Source organism: Pseudorca crassidens, chromosome 10, assembly GCF_039906515.1.
Source record: "Pseudorca crassidens isolate mPseCra1 chromosome 10, mPseCra1.hap1, whole genome shotgun sequence".
Taxonomy (NCBI): domain Eukaryota; kingdom Metazoa; phylum Chordata; class Mammalia; order Artiodactyla; family Delphinidae; genus Pseudorca; species Pseudorca crassidens.
Window position 1 is genome coordinate 36,455,546 of NC_090305.1, and position 24,164 is coordinate 36,479,709.

At 39.9% G+C, this 24,164-nt stretch overlaps 1 protein-coding gene and 1 long non-coding RNA gene across 6 annotated transcripts in view; one reads left to right on the forward strand and one right to left on the reverse strand.

Annotated features, from left to right (window-relative positions):
- Nucleotides 1-1,438: 1,438 nt before the first annotated feature.
- On the reverse strand, nucleotides 1,439-21,305 carry LOC137232033 (uncharacterized). Of its 3 annotated transcripts, XR_010946850.1 has the most exons (4): nucleotides 20,630-21,305; nucleotides 15,961-16,077; nucleotides 11,031-11,149; nucleotides 1,439-9,290 (listed from the first exon to the last, which is right to left on the reverse strand). It is a non-coding gene; the product is annotated as an uncharacterized lncRNA (long non-coding RNA). The 3 variants fall into 3 exon arrangements; XR_010946849.1 differs by having other exon boundaries at nucleotides 11,031-16,077; XR_010946851.1 differs by lacking the exons at nucleotides 11,031-11,149; nucleotides 15,961-16,077 and adding an exon at nucleotides 19,098-19,253.
- Nucleotides 21,306-21,514: 209 nt separating this feature from the next.
- BTBD9 (BTB domain containing 9) overlaps nucleotides 21,515-24,164 on the forward strand; it is a 419,689-nt gene continuing 417,039 nt past the window's right edge. For all 3 annotated transcript variants that reach the window (XR_010946847.1, XM_067753105.1, XM_067753106.1), the window contains exon 1: nucleotides 21,515-21,663. The gene's annotated coding sequence lies outside the window, so the exon portion shown is untranslated. The remainder of the gene's footprint in view (nucleotides 21,664-24,164) is intronic.

Consider the following 24,164-nt stretch of genomic DNA (forward strand, 5'->3'; position numbering starts at 1 on the left):
AACTGCCAGAATGAAGGAGCAAATAAGGGCTTCTGAAAAGGCGAAACAGAAACTGCAACAGGGTGAAATTAAATATTGAGAACTTAGTGGGTGCAAGCGTGCTGTAAGAAATCAGAACACATTTCCTGCCCTCAAAGAACTTGTTCTGAGATTGTGGTTCTCAACTGTATCAGACTTAGCAAACCCTCCTTATTATAACATGGGAATGTTTATAACATCTATCACACTCACTATCCTAAAACAAAATTCATATATAACTTACCTATATACACAGTTTCAAAAAGGATCAGTCCAATGCCTTTATTGTAATAAAAAGGAGAAATAAATCAATTTTTAATAAAATATGCATTTCAATATGTAAATGCCCAGATAGTACTACACTAGAAAACAATGAAGTAGTCAGGTGCTTTCTCTTATATATGGAAGAAGTAAAACTGTTCAATAGCATACTGATAACTCTATTTGGTATTCTAAAATAGAGACTAAATTCATGATTCCTGAAGAGATATAATGTTACAACTTTATTTACTTATTTATTTTTTTGGCCATGCCACGTGGCATGGGGAAATCTTAGTTCCCCAACCAGGGATCAAACCCATGCCCCCTGCAGTGTCCTCGAAGTCTTAACCACTGAACCGCCAGGGAAGTACCAGTGTTACAACTTTAAATGCATACTGATAACAGGTGTGTTTTATTGGTCACTCAAAGAAATTGAATGATGTTACTGTTGGAAACATCATTTTCCAAAATGGTGATCAATTCTCGTGGAGGTTTTGAATAAAAGAATAATATTCCTTCTGTTTATAGGGTAGTTTTGTCCCCAGTGAATATTAAAATTATACATACAAATAAGTAAAATGGAAGTTCTAGGCTCAAAAGATAAAAGCAGATGTTATAATTTTTTAATTGACATAAGATTGTGTAAGGTTAAGGTGTGCAGTATGTTGATTTGATACCACCATAGGGTTAGTAACACCTCTATCATGTCACATAATAATCAATTCTTTATTGTGATGGGAATGATTAAGATCTAGTCTCTTAGCCTAGAAATCAACTACAAGAAAAAAACTGCAAAAAACACAAACATGGAGACTAAACAATATGCTACTCAATAACCAGTGGGTCACTGAAGAAATCAAAGAGGAAATTAAAAAATATCTGGTGACAAATGAAAATGGAAACACAATGATCCAAAATCTATGGGTTACAGCAAAAGCAGTTCTAAGAGGGAAGTTTATGGTTATAGAGGCCTACCTCAGGAAATAAGAAATCTCAATCTAACCTTACACCTAAAGGAAAAGAACAAACAAAACCATCCTTGGCTAGCACTTCTGCTAGTATATAGGTGGTGACCCTGGTGGAGTGACCCAGACTGTCATCTCTGAGGGGTCTGAGCCCCTGGATGACATGTCCTTTTCAGACCAGCCAGGGTTGCTGCACTTGTCCATTTGCCTTTAAAACTGGGCATGAGCATACCAACAGGCACCTAAGTGGGTCACATGGATGCTAAGCATACTCCTAGCTGCCCCCATTGTGTAGCAGCAGCCCCACTTCTTCCTAATGATAAGGGTCACTTGCTACTGCCAGAATGGTGATTCTTCTTGCCCAAAGTAACAGGGCAGCAACCAAAGCTTAAAAGTAATGGGATTAATCCCAAAGCAACCTACAGATTCAATTAAAAACCTATCTAAATCTTAATGACTTTTTTTCAGAAATGGAAAAATTCAAACTAAAATTCACATGGAATCTCAAGGGACCCCAAATAGCCAAAACAATCTTGAAAAAGAAGAATAAAGTTGGAGGATTCACACCTTCTGATTTCAGAACTTACCACAAGCCTTCAGTAATCAAAACGGCATGATACTGGCATAAAGACAGACATATAGACCAATGGGATAGCATACAGCCCAGAAACAAACCCTCACACATATGTCAAATGATTTTTGACGAGGATACCAAGAGCATTCAGTGTGGGAAGGACAATGTTTTCAACAAATAGTTCTGGAAAAACTGGATATCCACACACAAAAGAGTGAAGTTGGACCTTTATCTTATACCATCTGTAAAAATTAGCTCAGAATGGATCAAACAAATGTAAAAGCTAAAAGTATAAAACTCTTAGAAGAAAACATGGGGGAAAGCTGCATGACATTGGACTTGGCAGTAATTTCTTGGATATGATACCAAAACAAACAGGCAACAAAAGAAAAAAATAGACAAATTGGACTTCACTAAAATTTAAAACAAATTTAAATTTAAATTAAAGGACACTATCAACAGAGTGAAAAGGTAACCCACAGAATGGGAAAACATACTTGAAAATCACATCTGGTAAGGAGTTAATATCCAGAATATATAAAGAACTCCTCCAATACAACAACAAAAACAACCCAGTTAAAAAATGAGCAGAGGATTGAAAATCAAAACCACAATGAGATACCATTTGCACCTATTCAGGTAGCTATTATATATAAATGAAAACAAAAACAGAAAATAACAAGTGTTGACAAAGATGTGAAGAAATTAGACCCCTTGTTCACTGCTGGCGGGAATGTAAAACAGTGCAGCTGCTGTAGAAAACAGTATGGCAGTTCTTCAAAAAACTAAACATAGAATAACCGTATGTTCAGCAATTCCACTTCTGGATATATACCCAAAAGAAAACAGAGACTCAAACTGATATTTGTACACCAGTGTTGTTAGCAGCATTATTCACAATAGCCAAAAGGTGGAAACAACCCAAATGTCCATTGATGGATGAGTGGATAAATAAAATGTGATATACACATACGATGGAATGTTATTCAGCCTTAAAAAGGAATGAAATCCTGAAACATGCTACAACATAGATGAACCTTGAAGACGCTGGGCTAACTGAAATAAATCAAACACAAAAAGATAAATACTGTGTGATTCCATTTATATGAGATACCTAGAATAGTCAAATTCATAGAGACTGAAAGAGTGGTGGTTTCCAAGGATTGGAGGGAAAAGGAAATGGGGAGTGATTGTTGAATAGGTACAGAGTTTCAGATGGGGAAGATGAAAAAGTTCTGGAGATGGATGATGGTGATGGTTTCACAACAATGTAAATGTACTTAATGCCATTGAGTTGTATACTTAAAAATGGTTAAAATGGTAAACTTCGTTTTGTATATTTTACCACAGTAAAAGAATTAATGGGACTCATATTGTGTGCCCTGGTGAAAGTGTCTCACTTTTTAGAAGGACCTCTAGACAAGCAGAACCTGGAGTTGTGGGGATAGGAAGCACAAATTCTCCAAGAAGATAACTGGAGCAATGGTGGTAAGAGGGGCTGCTTATATTTTCCACCATAGTTGCTGAACCCATATGATACCTATTGGGAGTATAGTACTAATCATGATAATTGATTTTCGGTATATAATGTGTCCCTTCGGTTTTTAAGTAAAAATAAAAGACACGTTTTTCATTTTCACCAAGAACTTTATTGAACAACATATCCACCCTTTTGTTCCACTACCTTCTGCCATTTTTCAGGCAACTTCATAATTCCATCTTCCCAAAACTTTTAATCTTTTTGAGCAAAGAACTGTCCCAGCTGCCTTTTACAGTCTTCCAGGGAATTGAAATTTTTTCCATTAAGAGAATTTTGTAAAGACCGAAATAAATGGAAATCCGAAGGTGCAATGTCTGGTGAATACAGTGGATGAATCAGAACTTCCCAGCCAAGCTGTAACAGTTTTTGCCTGGTCATCAAAGAAATATGTGGGCTTGCGTTATCCTGATGGAAGATTATGCGTTTTCTGCTGACTAATTCTGCACGCTTTTTGTCGAGTGCCACTTTCAGTTGGTCTAATTGGGAGCAGTACTTGTTGGAATTAATCATTTGGTTTTCTGGAAGGAGCTCATAATAGAGGACTCCCTTCCAATCTCACTATATACACGACATCACCTTCTTTGGATGAAGACTGGCCTTTGGTGTGGTTGGTGGTGGTTCATTTCACTTGCCCCATGATCTCTTCCATTCCACACTGTTGTACAGTATCCAGTTTTCATTGCCCATCACAATTTGTTTTAAAAACAGAACGTTTTCATTATGTTTCAGTAGAGAATCACATGTGGAAATGTGGTCAAGAGGGTTTTTTTGGCTTAACCTATGTGGAACCCAAACATCAAAGCAATTCACATAACCAAGCTGGTGCAAATGATTTTCAATGCTTGGTTTGGATATTTTGAGTATGTCCGCTCTCTCCCGTGTGGTATAACGTTGATTGTTCTCAATTATTGTTTCAATTTGATTGCTATAAACTTCAACGGGTCTACCCAACTGTGGAGCATCGTCCAGCGAGAATCTCCAGCACGAAACTTCACAAACCACTTTTGACACCTTCGATCCATCACGGCATCTTCTCCATACACTGCACAAATCTTTTTTGTGTGTTTCAGTTGCGTTTTTACCTTTCTTGAAATAATAAAGCATAATATACCAAAATTGTTGCTTTCTTCTTCCATATTCAATATTAAAATGGCTACACCAAAATTCACCAATTTTGATGTCTTTTTTTAAATGCATGCTGATATGACAGCTGTCACATACAAACAAAATTGTTTTGAATGAAGTTAAAGACAACTAAGTGCTACTAGAGCCATCTTATGGAAAAAACCGAACCTTTGGCCCACCCAATAGTATTTTTGAACAGATATTCTCTCTTATCTCTCATTTTTAATTCATCATTGCCTGCCTGATGAATCTCAGTGGCTTCATCTGCATAGATACTAAAAGAATAAGCATAGTATCAGTTAGTGTGGGTGAGGTTATACTGCAGTAACAAATGATCCTCCAAATCTCAGTGGCTTACAAGAAAGGTTTATTTCTCCCTCACACTGCATGTCCACTGATTATCTCAGCTACAGCTAATGATGCAGTTGCAGAACAGGCAACTCCTGGTGTCAGTGGAATAAATGGCTTCTCCAAGAGCTGCCTTTATTGAGGTATAGAACGGGCCTTTCAGGCAGCCACTGGACTGAACATTCTTCACCCCAGGTTCAGAAAGACGCAGGACTCCTCCAAGGCTGCTGGCTTCCTAGTCCTTCTCTGGCGTAGTCATATTAGCACACAGATGTGTCCCTGTGCCTCTATCATAATGCTCTACATTAGCTTCTCAAGAAAGAACCGGAAGCATCAGATAAGATCCCGTTCAGGATCAAGGCTCTCTAGAAGAGAGAGGTAATCAAGGATGTTTATTCAGAAAACACTAACTCAGCATTCTGTTCTTGGTCATTGTATCTTGGCTTCTTTCTCCAAGCCAAGAATTTTTCTGAAAGTTCATTCTAGTCCTTTATGTCTTTGCCATTCACCACCCTGCTGTGTGTTTCTGGAGGTCTCATCTCTCTTGCAGCTTGATCACCACGTTTCCTTTACCATCACAGGGGTAATCATTAGTGCTACACACTGATATCTGGTTCTCCTCTCTTCTGGTCACATAGTAGGATGCATTTCCAGACTTCCTTAAGATGATTGGTTCTGTGACTAATGCTGGCATGAATTGTGAGTAGAAATGGTGTCTGTCCCTTTTGAGCTGAAGAATTTGTTAGTGTGAGGCTTCCAGAGTTTTCTCTTTTCCTTCTGGAAAAAGCCACTGATATTTTGGGGTTATTTTTTTTTACTGTTGCATAGCCTAGCCTATCTTGACTGAAACTATCGCATACCTTTTTTCAGGTATTTAAAGTATACATGACAAATTAAAGGCTCTTATAATAATATAAGTCTTCAGACACATAATGGGTATAAAATGCTCCATAACTCTTAAGGTACAAATGTAGTCCCACGACTCTTGTCTCTCTAAATCAAACTTAAATTGGCTCAAGCACCCAGATGCTATTTAGGTAGAAAGTTTAGAATCACTCTATTGAGTTATTCCCACTTACCCTACATTGTTTTTTCTCAATGTAGTTTATACACCCTCTGCATCGCAATCACCTGGGGGTATTTGTTAAAAACAGACTCCCACAGTATTCCTCAAATCAGAATCTCTGGCAGGACTCAACGTGCCCCCAAGTCATTCTTACGCTCACTTCACACATGATCTTTCTTAGTCTGAAATCACCTTGCTCTACCTTGTGATTCCCACATGATTTCTAGACCAGCATTATCCAACAGAACTTTCTGCATTGATAGAAAGGTACTCTCTATGTATACTCCAATACACTAGCCACATGTGGATACTGAGCTCTTGAAGTGTGACTAGTATGACTGAGGAACTGAATTTTTAATTTATTTGAATAGCCACACATGGCTAGAGGCTCCCATGTTAGACAGCACAGTTCTAGACTGTTAGTCCTTGAGAGCAAGAACTGTATCTTCAATCTCTGTATCCCCTTTGTGCCTGACACAGAGTAGCCCAGTAAATAAAAACTGAAATAGGAAATAGGCCTGCACTACTTCCATTTTTGAGGTTCCTGGTATATTAAGAAAAGAAGAAATGCCAAAACAGGATTACAAAAAGTGTTTTCTGGACAAACATTTTAAATCTTTACACTTACAAAGCAGCTTTATTGTCCTATTCTCAAGATACAGGATTAAAATATTAAATCATAGACATATAGTGTCTAAGAGCAATACCTAATAGCCATGGGGGAACTCAGTTATCTTTCTACCTTTGATTTAGCAAATATAAAAGGTGCATTAAGACAATGAATCTTGCTTAAGATCTTTCCACGTAACTTCAGTTAAAGTGTATATGTGCAAATATCACCAGTGTATACAAATCAGATCACTAATACATGAGGTATAAAAGGGTTTAAAACAAAAATAATCATAGATTAGATATAGGAAAGCTAACTCTTCATACTGTGGCCTACTGGAAGAATATACTAAGAGAGGCTGTGAGAATAATGTTTGGAGAATTTGGGACGTGACGTTTCGCACTTACGCTTGCCAGCCGTTACTTTACCTATCTACTTTCCTCAGAAGAGCAAAAGCAAAGTTAAAAGTGACATTCTTTAGATTTGCAATAATATTAAAACTTCTTTGAAAATAATTCATTGTTCTGTTGGTTTAGTTGATGTAAAACCCTAGAGAACTTGTAAACAAAACATTCTTATCAGCATGGAAGGATCAATAAGTTTTAACTCTTGCCTGAAGTAAGGGTAAGGGACTGTAAGGTAGTCATCATTAGCATAATTATCACTTATTTCCCTAGCTTTTCCATGATCAACCTGAGGTGGCTAGTGCAACAATACACATAATGTAGAAAATTATAAATAAATCTGAGCAAGAGAAAACCTAAATTTAAATAGAAGGTCAGCAACAAGGACCTACTTACTGTATAGCACAGGGAACTCTGCCCAATATTATGTAACAACCTAAATGGGAAAAGAATTTGAAAAAGAATAGATACGTGTATATATAACTGAATCACTTTGCTGTACACCTGAAACTGCAAAAATATTGTTAATCAACTGTACTCCAATATAAAATAAAAAGTTTAAAAAGTACAATAGTGAAAAAATAATAAATACATAGATAGATGATAGACAGACAGATAGATAGATCAGGACCAGGGAATAAGAACGCAGATTCACAGGCCACAGTTCCTATGTAAGCACTAAAGCTGAGCTAAAACTTGACTTGGAGCTTCATGACGATGAAAGTGAAAAGGGAAACACATAAACTGGTTACATTATTTGTCTGTAAGGAAGACACATCACTTACTCAAAGGTAGTCAAGCATTTCCTGACACTTGGCTCTGAAAAAAAATTCTCTCATGGGATTTTCCATAAGAAACATAAAATGACCAAGTGCACAATAGCTCTACAGCAAATGCACTAGTGGGCTCTGTGGAATTGTCTCTTCTAGAATCCCTTAATGTATGTAGAAGCCACAATATTCAAAAGACAAGTCAGTAAAACACTCCTGGTAGAGGGTGAGAAATGTTTCTGTGTGGACGAGCTCAGGACAATGTGGTCAGGGATGCAGTTTTCTGATGGACCAGCTAATACCCTGGCTGACTAAAAGCAGATACATATTGTTCAGAACTCAGTAATCTCATCAGCAGATGGTGGGTGGTTGACAGCCTTTTTTGAAGAGTGAGTCATCCCATTGAGATTCTCACCTAAATAGGAACATTTCTCTCTTCATGGGGGTGGACAGAGGGAGGCTGCAGGCAGTGCAGGTTTTTCCTTAAGAAAACCAATTCTTCAAAATAAGAACGAAGTATTCAAGTTTGTAAAGTTCTATTCAATAGAGAAGAGGGTCTGCAAACTCACAGACAAGTCATGTTTTTTTTTAAACAAAGTTCACATTAGTTACCAATGTTAAGAGATGAACAGATTTCAAATCTGGCAAGCCCAGATGCTCGCACACCACTTGGCAACAATCTGCTGGCTGGGTGTGGGGCATTTGCCCACCCTTTAGGCAACTGAATGTCCTGTTGGAGGATGAAGATTTGGATGGAAAAATTTTCAAAGAAGAAATTATCAGTTGCTGACTCTCGCTGAGAAAAATCTGAATAAAGCTCCCATGAAATGTGTGGCTTTTAGCAAAGTGACTGCTCAGTAAATCTACCTGGAAGAATTCCTTGCAAAACATACCCTTAAGTAAAGAAATGAATCTGATACTGAGTTACTGGATCTAAACCAGTTAAATTTCAGGACATGTACCAAAATAATTATTTTAGTTTTAGAACAGGTGATCTTCACCCACTTCTGACAAATGCTAAACCACAAAATCAACCGTACGTTAAAGTTAATTATAATAAAATATCATCAGCATTAAGGAAGATTGACTTTCTTATCTCCAAAGCAAGACAGCATATGTTCAAATAATACAAAAGTGGTTTCAAATTATTTAGTTTAAAAATAAGGAGGGCCACAACTTGCCTGTTTTATGCTACTTGAAATACTTTCTGATCTGTCTGAACACCAATTCTATTGATCTGGACTTTCAAGGTCACAGAAGTCCTGGTTTTATATGATTCTATACTGAACTCATGGAGCTCAACCTGAAACTAGTCCTTGTCCACAGATTCAAAGCCTGAGAAATCATGCAAAGCTGCAACCTTTCTTTTAAAAGCAAAGTTTACTTTTTCTAATTATAAAATAAATGCACAATATCAATAATTTAGAAAATAAAGAAGAATTTAGACTGTTTTCCCTCAGGTTTTTATTTTGAAAAATTTCAAACCTACAGAATGCAGATATGCAGGCCAAGGGTCCTCCCAGTTACTAAGGCTGAGCCACAGATTTCTCAGAGCTTCTTGGCAGCCAGAGTGAAAGGAGAAAACAGCCAGTTATGTAATTCACATCACCTATAAGGAGAAAACATATCAGTTACTTAAGAGTAGCCAAGTGTTTCATGGCATTTGGCTGAGAGAGAAAAATTCTCTTATTAAAAATTATTTTAAAATTTTTAATTTATTTTTTAATTGGGGTATAGTTGCTTTACAATGTTTTGTTAGTTTCTGCTGTACAATGAAGTGTACAGCTATATGTATACAGCTATATGTATACATATATCCCCTCCCTCTTGGACCTCCCTCCCACCCCCCCATCCCACTCATCTAGGTCACCACAGAGCACTGAGCTGATCTCCCTGTGCTATACAGCAGGTTTCCACTAGCTGTCTATTTTACACATGATAGTGTATATATGTCAGTCCTAATCTCCCAATTCATCCCACCCCCCCTTCCCCCCATGAGAGAAAAATTCTCTTGTGTTCACTTCATAAAGAATACAAAGTGATATCATACACAATAACTGCACTGGTGAGTTCTGTAAACTATTTCATCTAGAATCTCTCAATGTTAGCAGAGCATGCATTGTATGAAGGAAGGCAGCAGCCTGGGGGTTAAGAGCGTGGATTCTAGAACCTAACTACTTGGGTTTGAATCCTGGTTCCATGACTATTAATTGTGTGACCTTGAGTAAATTACTTAACTTTTCTAGGTCTTAGTTTCCTGAATTATAAAGTACTGTGATTAATGATATTACCTCTCTCAAAGGGGTATGAAGCTTAAATGAGTTAATGCCCAGAACATACTTAAAACAGTACCTGGCACATAGTAAGCATCATCATTATTTCAGTAAACGCTAAAATAAAGGTGTACACATGATGTAATAGTACAGAGGATGGGCACTTAGACCAAATGAGGGCTGGAGGGAAGGTTTCCTAAAGAGAGGATGCCTGGTTTACTACTTAACTGCTGTTAGCGTGAACTTGGCCCAATTACTTAAACTTTGTATCCCCACCTGCTAAAACAGAGATATAATATCAGATACTGATACAATAAACTGATGTTTGTGAAATTAAATGAGATAATATATGAGGATTAGATGAGCAAATGGAAGAGAGCATGGCATGTAAAACAAATGTTTCCACTTGGATCTGGTGGAAAAGTAAATAAACTACCCTTGCATTCAAATTTTACATGTGTCCATTTTTCCAATTAAAGGGTGTACTTAAGTTCACAAGTAGCTGTACAAAACTATTAATTCATATCACAACAAAGCTACCTAGAAGTAATGTTAAACGATCAGTGGTGGATTAGCACAACTCTCCTGTTTTTTTTATCACCACGGAAATGCCTTATGGTTACGTCATTTTTGAGGCACATTGTGTCCACCTGAGAGAGTAGGTAAATATAACACCTTGATTTCCATTTGGCAAAAGTGACTACTCTCTCATTTGCATTACTTTATATATCCCTCATGTCACTTCATATAGAATTCTATTATACTATGTAGAATACTGTGTTATATTCACAGTTCATTCGATTTATACCTTGCTTTGTTTAAAAAAGAGCTATGGCGATTAGTTACATACTTATATGTTTATCTCCCTTCCAAAACTGTGAGTTTCTCAACTAACTGTGTCATATCCACATCCATAGTATCTGGACATAAGCTGGAACATAATATACTGATTCTCACTGTTTGGTGAAATGAGTAGGATTTGAAGTGTGCTGTTATAAGCAAATGAGCCTAATATAAAGTTAAGGGGGAGAGAGACCTTCAGGATGGCGGAGGAGTAAGACATGGAGATTACTTACCTTCCTCTCCACAAATACATCAGAAATACATCTACATTTGGAACAACTCCTACAGAACACCTACTGAATGCCGGCAGAAGACCTCAGACTTCCCAAAAGGCAAGAAACTCCCCACATACCTGGGTAGGGCAAAAGAAAAAAGAAAAACCAGAGACAAAAGAATAGGGACGGGACCTGCACCAGTGGGAGGGAGCTGTGAAGGAGGAAAAGTTTCCACACACTAGGAAGCCCCTTCACTGGCGGAGACAGGGTGTGGCAGTGGGGAAGCTTCGGAGCCACGGAGGAGAGCACAGCAACAGGGGTGCAGAGGGCAAAGTGGAGAGATTCCCGCACAGAGGATCGGTGCTGACCAGCACTCACCAGCCTGAGAGGCTTGTTTGCTCACCCGCCAGGGCGAGTGGGGGCTGGGAGCTGAGGCTCGGCTTCGGAGGTCAGACCCCAGGGAGAAGACTGGGGTTGGCTGCATGAACACAGCCTGTAGGGGGCTAGTGCACCACAGCTACCCGGGAGGGTGTCCGGAAAAAAGTCTGGACCTGCCTAAGAGTCAAGAGACCATTGTTTTGGGATGCACGAGGAGAGGGGATTCAGAGTACCACCTAAATGAGCTCCAGAGACAGGCGCGAGTCGTAGCTATCAGCGTGGACACCACAGACAAGCATGAAATGCTAAGGCTGCTCAGCAGCCACCAAGAAGCCTGTGTGCAAGCACAGGTCACTATCCACACCTCCTACCCCGGGAGCCTGTGTCGCCTGCGACTGCCAGGGTCCCGTGATCCAGGGACAACCTCCCCAGGAGAACATATGGCGTGCCTCAGGCTGCTGCAACGTCACGCCGGCCTCTGCTCTGGCAGGCTCACTCCACATTCCATACCCCTCCCTCGCCCCGGCCTGAGTGAGCCAGAGCCCCCTAATCAGCTGCTACTTTAATCTCGTCCTGTCTGAGCGAAGAACAGAAGACTTCAGGCGACCTACACGCAGCGGTGGGGCCAAATCCAAAGCTGAACCCTGGGAGCTGTGCGAACAAAGAGAAAGGGAAATCTCTTCCAGCAGCCTCAGGAGCAGCGGATTAAATCTCCACAATGAACGTGAATATCTGAATATCTCTGGAATATCTGAACAGACAACGAATCATCCCAAAACTGAGGCAGTGGACTTTAGGAGCAACTGTAGACTTGGGGTTTGCTTTCTGCATCTAATTTGTTTCTGGTTTTATGTTTGTCTTAGTTTAGTAATTAGAGTTTCTTATCATTGGTAGATTTGTTTATTGATTTGATTGCTCTCTTCCTTTTTTATATATATATAGATATATATATTTTTTTCCTTTTTCCCTTTTTGTGAGTATGTGTATGCTTCTTTGTGTGATTTTGTCTGTATAGCTTTGCTTTTACCATTTGTCCTAGGGTTCTGTCTGTCCATTTTTTATTGTTTGTTTGTTTTAGTATAGTTTTTAGCACTTGTTATCACTGGTGGATTTGTTTTTTGGTTTGGTTGCTCTTTTCTTTCTTTTTTCCATTTTTTATTACTTTTTAATTTCTTTTAATTTTTAATATTTTTTTTGTTTTTATTTTAATAACTTTATTTTATTTTATTATTTTCTTTCTTTCTTTATTTTTTTCTCCCTTTTCTTCTGAGCCATGTGGCTGACAGGGTCTTCATGCTATGGCTGGGTGTCAGGCCTGTGCCTCTGAAGTGGGAGAGCCAACTTCTGGACACTGGTCCACCAGAGACCTCTTGGCTCCATGTAATATCAAACAGTGAAAGCTCTCCAAGAGATCTCCATCTCAACACTAAGACCCAGCTCCACTCAATGACCAGCAAGCTACAGTGCTGGACACCCTATGCCAAACAACTATCAAGAAGGGAACACAACCCCACCCATTAGCAGAGAGGCTGTCTAAAATCATAATAAGGTCCCAGACACCCCAAAACACACCACCAGACGTGGTCCTGGCCACCAGAAAGACAAGATCCAGCCTCATCCACCAGAACACAGGCACCAGTCTGCTCCACCAGGAAGGCTACACAACCCACTAAACCAACCTTAGCCACTGGGGACAGACACCAAAAACAATGGGAACTACGAACCTGCAGCCTGCAAAAAGGAGACCCCAAACACAGTAAGTTAAGCAAAATGAGAAGACATAGAAACACATAGCAGATGAAGGAGCAAGGTAAAAACCCACCAGACCAAACAGATGAAGAGGGAATAGGCAGTCTACCTGAAAAAGAAGTCAGTGTAATGATAGTAAAGATGATCCAAAATCTTGGAAGTAGAATGGAGAAAATACAAAATATGTTTAACAAGGACCTAGAAGAACTAAAGAACAAACAAACAATGATGAACAACACAATAAATGAAATTAAAAATTCTCTAGAAGGAATCAGTAGCAGAATAACTGAGGCAGAAGAACAGATAAATGACCTGGAAGATAAAATAGTGGAAATAATTACCACAGAGCAGAATAAAGAAAAAAGAATGAAAAGAATTGAGGACAGTCTCAGAGACCTCTGGGACAACATTAAACACACCAACATTCGAATTATAGGGGTCCCAGAAGAAGAAGAGAAAAAGAAAGGGACTGAGAAAATATTTGAAGAGATTATAGTTGAAAACTTCCCTAATATGGGAAAGGAAATAGTCAATCAAGTCCAGGAAGTGCAGAGAGTCCCATACAGTATAATTCCAAGGAGAAACATGCCAAGACACAAATTAGTCAAACTATCAAAAATGAAATACAAAGAAAAAATATTAAAAGCAGCAAGGGAAAAACAACAAATAACACACAAGGGAATGCCCATAAGGTTAACAGCTGATCTTTCAACAGAAACTCTGCAAGCTAGAAGGGAGTGGCAGGACATATTTAAAGTGATCAAAGGGAAAAACCTACAGCCAAGATTACTCTATCTAGCAAGGATCTCATTCACATTCAACAGAGAAATTAAAACCTTTACAGACAAGCAAAAGCTGAGAGAATTCAGCACCATCAAACCACCTTTACAACAAATGCTAAAGGAACTTCTCTAGGGAGGAAACACAAGAGAAGGAAAAGACCTACAATAACAAACCCAAAACAATTAAGAAAATGGTAATAGGAACATACATATCAATAACTACCTTAAATGTAAATGGTTTAAATGCTCCCCACAGAAGACACAGACAGGCTGAATGGATACAAAAATAAGACCTGTATATATGCTGTCTACAAGAGACCCACCTCAGACTTAGGGACACATAGAGACTGAAAGTGAGGGAATGGAAAAAGATATTCCATGCAAATGGGAATCAAAAGAAAGCTGGAGTAGCAATTCTCATATCAGACAAAATAGACTTTAAAACAAAGACTATTACAAGACACAAAGAAGGACACTATATAATGATCAAGGGATCAATCCAAGAAGAAGATATAACAATTGTAAATATTTATGCACCCAACATAGGAGCACCTCAATACATAAGGCAAATGCTAACAGCCATAAAAGGGGAAATTGACAGTAACACAAGCATAGTAGGGCACTATAACACCCCACTTTCACCAATGGACAGATCATCCAAAACGAAAATAAATAAGGAAACCCAAGCTTAAAATGATACATTAAACAAGATGGACTTAATTGATATTTATAGGACATTCCATCCAAAAACAACAGAATATACTTTCTTCTCAAGTGCTCATGGAACATTCTTCGGTCACAAATCAAGTGTTGGTAAATTTAAGAAAACTGAAATGTATCAAGTATCTTTTCTGACCACAATGCTATGAGACTAGATATCCATTACAGGAAAAATATCTGTAAAAAATACAAACACATGGAGGCTAAACAATACACTACTAAATAACCAAGAGATCACTGAAGAAATGAAAGGGTAAATTAAAAATACCTAGAAACAAATGACAATGAAAACCCGACAACGCAAAACCTATGGGATGCAGCAAAAGCAGTTCTAAGAGGGAAGTTTATAGCAATACAATCCTACCTCAAGAAACAAAAAACATCTCAAATAAACAACCTAATCTTACACCTAAAGAAATTAGAGAAAGAAGAACCAAAAAACCCCAAAGTTAGCAGAAGGAAAGAAATCATAAAGATCAGATCAGAAATAAATGAAAAAGAAATGAAGGAAACAATAACAAAGATCAATAAAACTAAAAGCTGGGTCTTTGAGAAGATAAACAAAATTGATAAACCATTAGCCAGACTCATCAAGTAAAACAGGGAGAAGACCCAAATCAATAGAAATGAAAAAGGAGAAGTAACAACTGACATTGCAGAAATACAAAGGATCATGAGACATTACTACAAGCAAGTATATGCCAATAAAATGGACAACCTGGAAGAAATGGACAAATTCTTAGAAAAGCACAACCTTCTGAGACTGAACCAGGAAGAAATAGAAAATATAAACAGACCAATCACAAGCACTGAAATTGAAACTGCGATTAAAAATCTTCCAACAAAAAAAAGCCCAGGACCAGATGGCTTCACAGGCGAATTCTATCAAACATTTAGAGAAGAGCTAACACCTATCCTTCTCAATCTCTTCCAAAATATAGTAGAGGGAGAAACACTCCCAAACTCATTCTACGAGGCCACCATCACCCTGATACCAAAACCAGACAAAGTTGTCACAAAGAAAGAAAACTACAGGCCAATATCACTGATGAACATAGATGCAAACATCCTCAACAAAATACTAGCAAACAGAATCCAACAGCACATTAAAAGGATGATACACCATGATCAAGTGGGGTTTATCCCAGGGATGCAAGGATTCTTCAATATACACAAATCAATGAATGTGATAAAACATACTAATTAATTGAAGGAGAAAAACCATATGATTATCTCAGTAGATGCAGAAAAAGTTGGACAAAATTCAACACCCATTTATGATAAAAACCCTCCAGAAAGTAGGCATAGAGGGAACTTACCTCAACATAATAAAGGCCATATATGACAAACCCACAGCCAACATCATTCTCAATGGTGAAAAACTGAAGCCATTTCCGCTGAGATCAGGAACAAGACAAGGTTGTCCACTGTCACCACTATTGTTCAGCATAGTTTTGGAAGTTTAAGCCACAGCAATCAGAGAAGAAAAAGAAATAAAAGGAATCCAAATCAGAAAAGAAGAAGTAAAGCTGTCACTGTTTGCAGATGACATGATGCTCTACACAGAGTATCCTAAAGATGCTACCAGAAAACTACTAGAGGTAATCAATGAATTTGGTAAAGTAGCAGGATACAAAATTAATGCACCAGAAATCTCTTGCATTCCTATACATTAATGATGAAAAATGAGAAAAAGAAATTAAGGAAACACTCTCACTTACCACTGCAACAAAAGGAATAAAATACCTAGGAATAAACCTACCTAAGGAGATAAAAGACCTGTATGCAGAAAGCTATAAGACACTGATGAAAGAAATTAAAGATGGTACAAACAGATGGAGAGATATACCATGCTCTTGGAACGGAAGAATCAACAGTGTGAAAATGACTATACTACCCAAAGCAATCTACAGATTCAATGCAATCCCTATCAAACTACCAATGGCAATTTTCACAGAACTGGAACAAAAAATTTCACATTTTGTATGGAAACACAAAAGACCCCGAAGAGCCAAAGCAATCTTGAGAAAGAAAAACAGAGCTGGAGGAATCATGCTTCTGGACTTCAGACTATACTACAAAGCTACAGTAATCAAGACAGTATGGTACTGGCACAAAAAGGGAAATATAGATCAATGGAACAGGATAGAAAGCCTGGAGATAAACCCATGCACATATGGTCACCTTATTTTTGATAAAGAAGGCAAGACTATACAATGGAGAAAAGACAACCTCTTCAAAAAAATATACAAATCAATTTTCACTGCAAAGTAAAGGAGCTGTTACAGTGGAGGATTACTGGACTGAATGTCAACATTATGACATAGTATGAGTGTGTTTCCAGTTTGGTAATTGCAATCATTGTTGCTTTTGTTGTGGTCATCTATTTACAATGCTTGGTGTCAGTTTAGTTATCTCTTGTAAAAATAAAATACAGTGTGTGTGTGAAAAAAAAAAAAAAAGAACCTATTGTATAGCACAGGTAACTCCACTCAGTACTCTCTGTAATGACCTGTATGGGAATAGAACCTAAAAAAGAGTGGATATAACTGATTCACTTTGCTGTACAGCAGAAAGTAACACAACATTGTAAATCAACTATACTCCAATAAAAATTAATTTAATTTAATTAACACAATAAAATGAACAAAAAGCCATAAAAAAAAAAGACAGCCTCTTCAGTAAGTGGTGCTGGGAAAACTGGACAGCTACATGTAAAATAATTAAATTAGAACACTCCTTAACACCATACACAAAAATAAACTCAAAATGGATTAAAGACCTAAATGTAAGACCAGACACTATAAAACCCTTAGAGGAAAACACAGGCAGAACACTCTGTGACATAAATCACAGCAAGATCCTTTTTGACCCACCTTCTAGAGAAATGGAAATAAAAAGAAAAATTAACAAATGGGACCTAATGAAACTTAAAAGCTTTTGCACAGCAAAGGAAACCATAAACAAGACGAAAAGACAACCCTCAGAATGGGAGAAAATATTTGCAAATGAAGCAATTGACAAAGGATTAATCTCCAAAATTTACAAGCAGCTCATGCAGCTCAACATCAATAAAACAACCCAATCCAAAAATGGGCAGAAGACCTAAACAGACATTTCTTCAAAGAAGACATACAGACTGCCAACAAACACATGAAAGAATGCTCAACATCATTAATCATTAGAGAAATGCAAATCAAAACTACAATGAGATATCATCTCACACCAGTCAGAATAGCCATCATCAAAAAATTTAGAAACAATAAATGCTGGAGAGGGTGTGGAGAAAAGGGAACCCTCTTGCACTGTTGGTGGGAATGTAAATTGATACAGCCACTATGGAGAACATTATGGAGGTTCCTTAAAAAACTAAAAATAGAACTAACATAAGACCCAGCAATCCCACTACTGGGCATATACCCTGAGAAAACCATAGTTCAAAAAGTCATGTACCTCAATTTTCATTGCAGCTCTATTTACAATAGCCAGGACGTGGAAGCAACCTAAGTGTCCATCGACAGATGAATGGATAAAGAAGATGTGGCACATATATACAATGGAATATTACTCAGCCATAAGAAGAAATGAAATTGAGTTATTTGTAATGAGGTGGATGGACCTAGAGTTTGTCATACAGCGTGAAGTAAGTCAGAAAGAGAAAAACAAATACTGTATGCTAACACATATATATGGAATTTGAAAAAAAAAAAGGTTCTGATGAATGTAGGGGCAGGACAGGAATAAAGACGCAGATGTGGAGAATGGACTTGAGGACATGGGGAGGGGGAAGGGTAAGCTGGGATGAAGTGAGAGAGTGGCATGGACATATATACACTGCCAAATGTAAAACAGACAGCTAGTGGGAAGCAGCCGCATAGCACAGGGAGATCAGCTCGGTGGTTTGTGTCCACCTAGAGGGGTGGGATAGGGAGGATGGGAGGGAGGTGCAAGAGGAAGGAGATATGGGGATATATGTATATGTATAGCTGATTCACTTTGTTATACCGAAAAAACTAACACACCATTGTAAAGCAATTATACTTCAATAAAGATGTTAAAAAAAAATTAAGGGGACTCTCTAGGAATTTATGTGAAATCAGTCAGTCTGATCTTCTCCTTTGTTAGATGAGAAACCAAAGCATGGAATAGTTAAGTGATTTGCCAAAGGTTACTTAGCTAGTTAATGGCCAGAACTAAGAGTAGAATCTCAAACTGCCATCAACTAGTCCAGATGGCAATCCAGTATACTGACCTGCCTTTCTGACCCAGGTAATTTGGTGTTTATTTCTACTACCTCACTAAAGCTGCTATTGTTGGTCATCAATCACTTTTGTGTTGCTAAATCCAGTCAGTGCTTTTCAGCCCTTGATATACTTGCCCTATTTGTGGTCTCTGACTCGGCTTGAGACCATATTGCAATTCTTTCCCACCTTGGTTTCAGAGGCATTACACTCACCTAGTTCTTTTATCTCTCTGGCCATTGTTCCTCACACCTTGTGGGCTTCCGTTCATCTGCCACTGCCTTTTAAACTGAGTGCTTCCCGGGGATCTATCTTTGGTCCTCTTTATCGTTTCTTCTATATTTTCTGATTGATCTCATCCATGACTAGGACTTAAATTACCAATTATTGATATAAGTTAATGCCCTCTAAATCTAGTTTAACTCAACTTCTCTCCTAATGCGCAGACTTGTGTAATTCGACTGTTTATTGGATATTTCCCTCTGGATGTGAAGGTTCCCTTCAAGTCACAGTCACCTTGTAGTAGTCTTTGAGGGAGCCTAATAAATTGCACCCTTTTTTCTAGATAAAAGAGAATGCAGCAGGGGACCAACTATCATCTTTGTTACTGAATGTATTCATTTTGATTGCTGTTGTAACAAATTACCACAAAATTAGTGGCTTAAAACAACACAGATTTATTAGCTTACAGTTCTGGAGGTCAGACATTCTAAAATCAAGGCATTGGCAGGGCTGCGTTCTCTCTTGGGGCTCTAGGGGAGAATCTGCTTCCTTGCCTTTTCCAGCTTCTAAAAGCTGCCTGTATTCCTTGGCTCCATCTTCAAAGCCAGCAGCACAGATTCTTAAAATCTTTCTTTCTGACCTCTGCTTCCATCATCATATCTCATTCTCTGACCCTCCTGCCTCCAGTCCAGCCAGATAATCCAAGACAATCTCCCCACCTCAAGATCCTTAATTTAACACACCTGCAAAGTCCCTCGTGCCCTGTAAGGTAACATTCACAGGTCCTGGAGATTAGGACATGAAAATCTTTCAGGAGCCATAATTCTGTATACTACAATTGACAAAATTAGTATTGGATATTACCTGTGGACAGAGAGCTTCCTAATGCGAAACTCTGGTATCAAATAGGCTTACTAACTTTGTAGCCCTGGACCAGGCACCCTCAATCCCACCCATAGGCCCTGCTCCTGGTGAATCAGAAAAGAACACAAAGATAGTTCCCTGACAGAAGCTTTCCTTTAAGAGGAAAGTGATGGGATGGGCTACACCTGTCCCGTTTCTCCTTTTAAATTCACCAATTAGGAAGTCACTGCTCTAGGGAGGAGTGAGCTGGGGCAGGTGCAGTGAGAGGCCAATATCATATTATATATATTATATATTTTATTAACAGATGTTACTCTGTGTGGGAGGAAACATCATGAGTGGAGAATAAGTGTTTCCCCAACAAACATATCCATTTTTGAACACACCATCATTTTCTAGAAATCCAATCATCCTCCTGGGACTGTCACCAGCACTATCTAATACGCTGGATCAGAAACTTGTGGATAACCCAGACTCATTTTCATTCACATTTTGTTAAATGTTTCCACCACCTACCCCAGCACCCGTGCTGGAAACTTGGCTTACTCATTTATCCCTCACTCAGCGCTGTCAATTCTACCACCTTGACAGCACTCACATCTATCCCTTCCTCTACACTCCCACTGCCAAAGCTTTGGTTAAGGCTCTGATCTCTTCTTACCTGGGGTACAGCAATGGCCTCATAACTGATCTCTCTGCCTCAAGTTTTGTTCTTCCTATTTTCACTTCCATACCTTTACTCATGAAGCTTCCTTTGGCTGGAATTACGTCCTTTCCAGTCACTCTCTCCAAATCCCCACACCCCAGTGGACCTCCAGTTCGCCCAAGCGTCAAGCAGAATTGACTGTCCAACATCCAGGATCAGACTTGAACCTAGGTTTCCCTGACTCCAAAGTCCATGCTCTTAACTGCTCTTGCTCGACTGCCTTCTCTTATAATAAAGATATTTTAAAGTCTAGTGAGCTTTATACTTTAAAAAGCACCTTTGCATATATTATTTCCTTTTAGCGGTACAATTCTTCAACGTAGTAAAGATGGGTATTGTTATCCTCGTTTATAAAATGAGGAAACAGAGGAATTCAAGGCCCGGTCCATCACACGCTGCTGCTGAGTTAACGAGTGTCATTCAGCAGCCTTACACATTAACTGCGCGCTCAGCCCCTTCTGGTCCCAGTCCCTGGAGAACCTTCCTGCACTTCGCAGAAGTAGCCGATGGGGTCCGCACGAGTCTGGACTAGGCCACTGCTGCCTCCACCACAGGCGCCCGGGCGATCACGGCGGGGAGCTTCCCATTTGCAGTGACGCGATCGGTGAGGCCATACAGTGACGTAGAGTGACGTAACTTACCCGGAGCTAGGTGCCGGCAGGGCAGCCACACCCTGGGGCCCCCTGCTCAGGAGGGCAGCGGATCGGGCGGGTGGGGGAAAGCCGCAAAACCCGCGGGACCCGACCTCCCGGCCCTAAATCCGCGGTTCCCGCTTGCCCGCCACTGATCGGTTGCTACGTGACGCCAGCGCGCAGAGGCGCGTGCGCGGCCACGGCGGTGTGCGTGAGAGCGGACGCGCGCCGCGGCGGCGGCGGCGGCGAGGACGGCGGCGACGGCAGGCGCCGAGGGGGCGGTCGCTACGAGGCGGGTGCGGAGCGGACGGAAGAGGGTCTGTGCGGGCGGTGAGGTCGCAGAGGAACATCGTGGGGGTGAGTAGCCGCGGCCTCGCCAGGGAGGTGGGGCCTGGCCGCACCTGCTGCGCGGGCCCGGGGCGCGGGGACGCGCGCCCCTTCACGCTCCTCATCTGCTTTTTCCCGGGGCGGGGAAGGAGCGGGGACGGGGGCTGACGAGGGTCAGTTCCTGGGCTAGGTCGCTGTGGGAAGCGGCAGCAGCTGGCCGGCGAAGACTCTAGTCCTGGAATGTGTTGTAGGCAGGAGGTGTTTGGGGACTTCGGGGTGGCTCTGCCAGGCTCCCGGGCCGAGGAGTCGGAATCCCGAGAAGCCCGGTTCCTAGAGCAGCCTCGCATCCTGCCTGACACGAGCTGGCGCGAGACCGAGACGAGGCGGAACCAGGGACGCCGAGGTTGGGGTCCGGAAAGTTTGGCACTGCTGGGGCCCTCAACTCCCCTGCCTTGGCTGGGCTCTGAGGCGGGGCTGGTTGTTATGGAGGGAGTTGTGAATCAGTGCCTGCGTGCGGCGTCAGACACACCCACGACCTGGAGAAGGCGATCTGTCAGTGTACAGAGGGGGCGGCCCACCTGTTGCCTAGTGTTTCCAACTTCGTGTGTGTGCGCACGTGCTTAATGCACGCCCCAAACTTTGTCGGCCCTAAGCATTTTATCACATTGTTGCTACAGGTTTTGCGGCCAAGGGGCGGCTAGCCATCCTCAGTTCTTCCTCATAGACTCACATCAGCTGTTTTGTTTCCCTAAGCCATGTTGTGCTTCTGTCGTTATTAGGGCCGAGGAAGCGTGGAGGCACCAGTTTTTCTTTTTCTTAAAAGTAGCGCGGGCTTGTTATTTACTAAGCAGAAAATACAGATTTTGTTCAGCGTGTGAGCTGGAAAAATGTCGATGGTCAGACAAGCCTGATTGGGTGCAGCTGATCATCAGCCCAGTGCTTTCTTCTCAGTGCGCTGGGCTCTCTAGTGGGTAGATGTGTGGCTGCAGTAGTGACCGTGCTCGGGAGAAAGGAGTATTAGAGGTAGGAAGGAAGTCAGTCTTTTCTGACCGTTGATGAAGGCAGTGCGGTAGAAAGACAGGCTATACCGAAATTTAATCATGATTTGTGCAAGAAAATTGAAGAAAATAACTTGTAACTTCTCATTCGGATCTAAAAATTCTGTAATTCAGTTTCATAACTGAGGATCTGTAAAGTATGTTGTTTGAGGTTCTTACGTCTTGGAACCAGTGATAACCTTGCTCTGTAGCACTTAGGGTACTCGGAATTCAGTATCTTTTGCGTTCTGGACTATAATAGCTTTTAGGACAGGAATCACGTTTGTTTTCTTCAGGGCCATATCTCCAGTACCTACAAAAGTGCCTGCCACAGAGTAGGCACGGAATAGATATTTATTATATGTGACACCGTGGATAAGTCATAACACGCAGTTAGCTCAGTCCTTCAAGTAGTTAATACATGTGCCCCCTCTTCCTAGTATTATGCTGCATATGAGAGGAGGACTGTGGGATTACAAATGACATAAAAGATCTGCCCTTTTAAGGGCAAACAGTCTAGCTAGGAAGATAAAGCATATTATATAAAATAATTATGAAACCAAATAGTATGTAAACAGGTGCTATGTGAAGTCCTATACTTTAAGTGCAGTAGAAATTTAGAAAAGATAAGACTTGTGGGCTGAATTAGTGAACTCTTCAGAAGAGGTAAGATTTCGTCTCATCTTTGAAAGAAGTGTAAAATTTCTGTTAGAGAAGAGATAAGTCATATGTTGAGAAAATAGTGTGAATTTGGTCATTGGGGGATATATTGCGGCAACTTACATGTACCATGAGAGGGGAAAATTGGAGAGATAAGGTTTAGTAGGTTGGGGAGGGAAAGTGTTAAGACTAAGGCAGGCTCATCAGCATCCCACTGATAGCAAGATGGAGCCTACTTTCCTGGAGGGATGGGAGTTGTGTTACTCAGAGTAGAGTCTTAAACAATCATAAGTGTTATCCTTACTTAAAATGAAAGGATATTATCGTTGAACCAAAATCAGGTTGTTGTATACCTCTGATTTCAGTACTAATTTGAATTAATGCCTCACTAATGTGCATGTATCTTATGTATTTAGTCAGCAGCGCATGTCCTCATTTCTAAAATCTACCTATGTGCTTGGGCCGTTCCATTGGAAATTTACTGAAATGATGTACCCAAAGCAATTATCGAGCTACTCTCAGTGACACAGTTTTGCTTGGGATTATCTCTTATAGTGGTCTGAGGTTTGTAATTACTGCTGATCCTGTAAAAAATAAAAATAATGTTAGCTGGGAAAGGAGTCTATTTGAAAAAGGATACTCAAAAATGTTGACAAAAAGATTTGAGAAAATTAAAGATGCTGCTCTTAAATATTGAACCGTTAGTCTTTATCTTTTGTTGTTATGTGAGCTTTCTTTTGAGTGTTGCATAAACCTGAACTTGAATTGCTAACCTGTGTAATGTTGCAACAGCAAATGTTAGTTAACAACTCAGCAAATATTTATTGGGTTCTG